Source organism: Haliaeetus albicilla, chromosome W (genome assembly GCF_947461875.1).
Source record: "Haliaeetus albicilla chromosome W, bHalAlb1.1, whole genome shotgun sequence".
NCBI lineage: Eukaryota > Metazoa > Chordata > Aves > Accipitriformes > Accipitridae > Haliaeetus > Haliaeetus albicilla.
The window spans coordinates 10,853,588-10,859,867 of NC_091515.1; the positions used below are offsets into that span (position 1 = coordinate 10,853,588).

The 6,280-nt window shown below is 42.7% G+C and overlaps 1 long non-coding RNA gene across 1 annotated transcript; it reads left to right on the plus strand.

Moving 5' to 3' along the window:
* Positions 1–418: 418 nt before the first annotated feature.
* Positions 419–5,693, plus strand: LOC104319422 (uncharacterized). Its single transcript, XR_011322925.1, has 3 exons — positions 419–970; positions 2,445–2,826; positions 3,936–5,693. It is a non-coding gene; the product is annotated as an uncharacterized lncRNA (long non-coding RNA).
* Positions 5,694–6,280: the final 587 nt, after the last annotated feature.

Consider the following 6,280-nt stretch of genomic DNA (forward strand, 5'->3'; position numbering starts at 1 on the left):
CTATCTCCTGTTCCCGTAACTCAGTTATCACTGAAGTGATCCCTTCCCTTGCTCCCAAAGGCAAAGCATAAGGTTTGACATTAACTAACTTTGAAGGTGGGAGAGTTGGTGCCGACTGCAAAAGCCTCATAGAGATTGCGGGACACCCGAATTTCCATTCTCTTCCCTTAGAGTCTACCCACGACCGGCCCTTTAAAAGGTCGAGTCCTACAATACTGGTGGGTAGAGGACCTAGTATCATAGTAACCTCAACAGGGGACAAATCCCCTGGCAGCCAGCATTTAACTTTAGCTGTCGGCTGCGGTTGGGAGTTTCCAAAAACGTCCGTGACCCATATCTGCTTCTTATCTGCAATTATTCCATTGTGGTTAGCAACATCCGCCCGGAGTGCTGACATTTGAGCACCCGTATCTGTGGACACATATTTAGCTAACGTCAGTCGCAAGAGCATTGCAGACGCCTTTAGAAGACCTTGAACAGAACAAACAAGATGACAAAAAAAGAAAGATGATAATAAAGCCAATTAGAACACAGGTGTGCATTCCACGATAAAGGGAACTTGGCACAAAAAACCTCACTTCGGCAGTTTATCTCGACCAATTAGACTGAGACAAGCTTCGCATGTTTAAGTTGATATAACCAATTATATCTTATGCTTATGCGCATGTACAGAGTTGATATAACCAATCATATTTTATGCTTGTGCGCGTGTACAGTGACTTTGCAGAATATGTGACTATAAATATGTGTGTGTTTTAGCAATAAAGGGTCATCTGCTTTCAACTTTACAGGCGTCCGTCTACTTCAATCTCCTCAAATGGTGACCCCAACGTGATTGTGGGCCGAGAAAATGCTGGAATTGCTGGAAGTTTGTCCAGAGGAGACTCTAGCCAAATGATCGTCTAGCCAGCCGGACTGAGTGGACAACCTTCTCCCGGGAGATCAATCACCCTGCTTGTTTGGAAGTAAGGTGAGCGGCTAGAAGGATTAAAATGGGTGCCCAGATGTTTGCAGAAGAAGGGGCAATTGTACGAATGCTTTCGCATATCCTCTCCATGAGAGGGATTAAGTATGATTCAAATACTTTACGTATGATGCTGAAGTGGCTTAAGGACCATGTTGCCCCCACTTTGAATGTAGAAGTCTTTGAGGTTAAAAATTGGGAAGAAATGAGAAAAGTAATTTGGGACTTTGTATCGCGTGGGGACGCGAAGGCTCAGAAAATCTCTGCTACGTGGAGATCGGTGCTGGAAACGTTGAAAGCCCTTAAGGCAGAAAAGGAGGTGGCTGCCGCTGCAAAAATTTCAATTGAAGTTACCCCGGAAAAAAAGAACAGTGTGTGTGGCAAGGTGGTAAATAATTCGGACAGTGATGAGGAATTAAACACTGAGGGAGATGTCATTAATGGAGGCAACGATCAACCTTTAAGTAACCTGCCTCTCAAGCAGGGACCTATCCCCTCTGCACCTCCCTATGAGGCAGATACATCCCCAGGAGAAGCTATAAAAAAGCAATGGAAGAACATAAATGATAAAATGTTAACCGAAGGTCTAAATCCTGTGGCTTTTCCAGTTACAGTCAGGCAGAATGCCCCAAATGTGTGGCAACCTTTCAGTTGGGATTTAATAAAAGAAGTACGGAAAACAGTAATGGCTAATGGACTGTCTGCTCCGTTTAGTCAGGCGTTATTGGAGAATATATTTTCTGGTCAAATTTTAATGGGCTTTGACTGTACACAATTGGCTACAATGATTTTAACCCCGACTCAGCGTCTATTATGGAAGGTGAAATGGGCAGAATTATGTGATTTAGCAGCACTAAGAAATTTGGACTGCCCAGAAGGAGATCTGCGGTATATGATCACTGCTGCACAAATGATGGGGACTGGTGACTTTGCAGATGTTAATAGGCAAGCAAGGCTACCGGTGGAAGCATTACAAGAATCAGCTTCCTTAGCTCTGAAGGCAATGGTAACCTTGCCTGAAGCTGGAAAGCCAGAACAATCATTTACAAGTATAAGGCAGGGTAATACGGAACCTTATATGTCCTTTATTGATCGTCTGCGAGATGCTATTGAAAAGCAAATAGATAATGCTGATGCCAAAGAAGCATTGATAATAAAATTGGCCATGGAAAATGCAAATGCAGACTGTAGAAAAATACTACAATCGATGCCAGGAAGAGTGACACTAGTAGATATGATAGAGGCCTGTAACAAAGTTGGGTCTTTGGAGCATAAAACTACATTAATGGCCAGTGCTTTTGCTGTAGCCATGCGAATGGATACAAAAAATGTTAAGAAATGCTATAAATGTGGACAACCGGGACATTTGCAATTTCAGTGTAAAGAGGGGTGAAACAAAGTGGAAATTGGGCCTAAAATATGCCCTCGTTGTCATAAAGGGAGACATTATGCTAACCAATGTAGATCTCGTTTCACAAAGAAAGGTGTAGCTCTGCCACCTCGAGGTACCCCATCACCGGGAAACTACAAGAAGAGTGTGAGGAGCAGTGCGATGACCCCAACAGCTCCAAAAGGATCCCAGAATGGCGCCAAGAAGGATGTCTGGCAGAATTGCCAGCCCAAACAGCTGGAAGTGCCGGAGTGGATGTCTCAACAATAGAAACCATTCTACTATGGAACTCTCAGATTTCGAAGGAAAGATAGATATTCATCTTCCTGCACACAAAATGTTTACCTTGCTACAAAATATACAACTAGAAGAAAAAGAATTGTGTGCAGAGTTACCTACTGATGGTCCTACAATATTTACGGATGGCAGTGGAAAAACAGGAAAGGCAGTAGTAGTTTGGAAAGAAGGTCAGGTATGGAAAAAATCACATTGTCACATGTGAAGGCTCCCCCCAAGTGGTGGAACTTCAAGCTGTAATAGAAGTATTTAAAAAGTGGCAGGATGTTGAGGTCAATATTATTGCTGATTCTTTATACATGGTAGGTGTAGTAAAATGCTTGAGACATGCTTATTTGAAAGAAATTGATAATGTCACATTGTTTGAAAAATTTAAGATGTTGCTATTTCTGTTAAACTAACGGACAAAGTGTTATTATATAATGCATGTGCGAAGTCACACCAGTTTGCCTGGATGGATCACAGAAGGCAATAAACGAGCTGATTTACTAGCTAATCCTGTATGGACTGGGCCACCCCCCAATAAACTTCTACAGGCATGTGGAGATCATAGTTTTTTCCACCAGCCAGCAAAAGTATTAGCCAAACAGTTTCAAATTTCTATAGCAGATGCCAAAGCCATCATTCAGTCCTGTGCTGAGTGCCAGAAATTATCTGGGCGTGGAGATGGCGCTGTAAATCCTAGGGGTCTGCAATCCTTGCAATTGTGGCAGACTGATGTGACTCATGTACCAGCTTTTGGAAAATTGTGTTATGTTCATGTTTCTGTTGATACATATTCCTTGATGATATGGGCCACAGCACTTTCAGGTGAAACAAGTCGACATCTACAAACACACTTACGACAAGCATTTGCAGTAATGGGTGTCCCGGCCCAGATAAAAACAGATAATGGACCATGTTTTATAGCATAATGGACTCAGGAATTTTTTCAGCAATGGGGAGTTACTCATATTACCGGCATTCCTCATTCTCCCACAGGTCAAGCTATAATCGAACGTACTCATAAAGTATTAAAAGATTTTTTGGAAAAACAAAAAACGGGGGAATTAGGGGAACCTCCTTCAAATAGACTCATGAAAGCAATATATGTGATGAATTTTTTGACTCTGCGTGGAGAGTCAGTTGTTCCCCCTGTAGTTCGGCATTTTCAAACAATGAATAGTGAGATTCAAAATATTGATAATAGGTGGAAAGTCTGGGTTAAAAATATTGAGCGTCAGCAATGGGAGGGACCTTTTAAAGTAATAACATGGGGCCGAGGTTATGCTTGTGTCATTACAGAAAATGGGCCAAAGTGGATTCCAACTAAATGGACGAAACCTTATGCTGAGATTGATATGGAACACACTGACTGTAGTAAGCAGCGTGACAGTGACACCGGTGATTGATCCACATCGTTTAACGCTGTGGGACAGTAAGAATGTTTGGGTGACACTGGCTAAAGCTATTAACAAAACCTCTTTTTGTGTGTCATTGGCATTACCTGAACAGCCTTTTCATACATGTTTGGTAGGAGTACCGTTAAAGAACAGTGCAATGGTGCTCCAGGGTGTCAATGGGTCCAGATCGGCCACCCGCAATTGGGCCTGTAATACTACAGAGTCATGTGGGCGCCTCTGTAGCACTACAGAACGATGCGTAGAAAATTGGGACAAATGGAAGGACTTGCTGCCTAAGGCAGCCCAATGAACCCCAGGAATTGAACATTTTAGGAAGTGTGGGAACCCCAAAGTGTATTTACTTTAAGCCTCCTTACGGAACAGAAGGACAAGACGTAACTCCCAAAAAGCCTTTGTTTAAAAACCCATCTCTTTGGTGTAACAAAACAGCCACTAATAAGTCCCTAGGAGTTGCAGAACCTCGAAAACTGCCTCCGGGAGTGTTTTTGATATGTGGAGATAGAGCTTGGCCTGGACTCCCTTCCGGCGGGAGGGGAGGGCCTTGTACATTGGGACAATTAACTTTGCTTACTCCAAATGCTAGCATGATTTTAAATCATACTCATTTACATAGATATAAGTGACATATTTTAACCAACAAGTGTGATGATAACGTGGATTTATGGAATAGGGGAGAGATCATTGCAGCTAGCCTATTAACCCCTGGTGTAGCAGCCGCAGGAGCTTTAACACAATTAAGAAAGCTGTCATGTTGGTTAGGCAAACAGACAGATCAAACTGCGAGAATACTGAGTGATTTGGCATCTGACATTCAATCGATCAGACACGCCACTTTACAGAATCGGGCTGCTATTGATTTTTTGCTATTAGCTCACGGGCATGGATGTCAGGATTTCGATGGAATGTGTTGTATGAATTTGTCAGATCATTCAGAATCGATACATAAAAGTATTCAAAAGTTAATGGATCAGACAAAGAAATTGCAAGAAGATGATGGGTTTTTTCGCTTAGAGCATTTAGCTGCGGGATGGGGACTTGGGAGTTGGTTTGTATCTTTGTTAAAAATCGGGCTTTTATTCTTATGTATTTTATTAGGTATAATGTTGCTTTTACCGTGTTTAATTAATTCTGTTCATAGGTCTTTGCAAAGGGCAATACAGCAGGTGTTAATGGTTGAAAAACAAAAAGGGGGAATTGTGGACACATATTTAGCTAACGTCGGTCGCAAGAGCATTGCAGACGCCTTTAGAAGACCTTGAACAGAACAAACAAGACGACAAAAAAAGAAAGATGATAATAAAGCCAATTAGAAGAACACAGGTGTGCATTCCACGATAAAGGGAACTTGGCACAAAAAACCTCAATTCGGCAGTTTATCTCGACCAATTAGATTGAGACAAGCTTCGCATGTTTAAGTTGATATAACCAATTATATCTTATGTTTATGTGTGTGTACAGAGTTGATATAACCAATTATATCTTATGTTTATGCGCATGTACAGAGTTGATATAACCAATCATATTTTATGCTTGTGCGCGTGTACAGTGACTTTGCAGAATATGTGACTATAAATATGTGTGTGTTTTAGCAATAAAGGGTCGTCTGCTTTCAACTTTACAGGTGTCTGTCTACTTCAATCTCCTCACGTATCAACTAAAAAAGTTACTGGGGTCTTAAAGGGACCAAGGGGAAAAGTAATCAACAGGTCTCCTGTCTTATTTTCAGTGAGCCTCCTTAAATAAACCCACTGGCCATCCCCTGGCTCACTTACTGGGGACGGCCTGTCTAGTTTCCCATCCTGCGGACAGTAATACCTTCCTCTGGGGCAGTAGGCATTTAGGGAGTGGGAGTTGCCAGCAACTGTGGATTCACCCCCTTATCACCCCGAGCGTCTAACTCAGTATGGGGAGGCTCCTTGTTCTTGTCTTTCCACCCTAGGACCAACTTTTCTAGGACAGAGGTGGGCATGCCATCCATCACATCCTGGGGAATTCCCTTTTCTATCCCTTCTGCCCACAACAAGTTCCGCTGACCCCCATATGGCTTTTTGGTGTTTACAGCCTTAGATGGGGGAGGTCGGCCAGGTCCTTCCATTCGGCGGATAGCAGGCTTAGCCCTGCTTTCTTCCCTTGTGAGACCCATTCTCCGGCCATAGTTAATCAATTTCTTTGCCACTTCTCCCCAGGTCAGGGCCCCTCCTGCATTCCACCTGCCTCCTCTAGGTG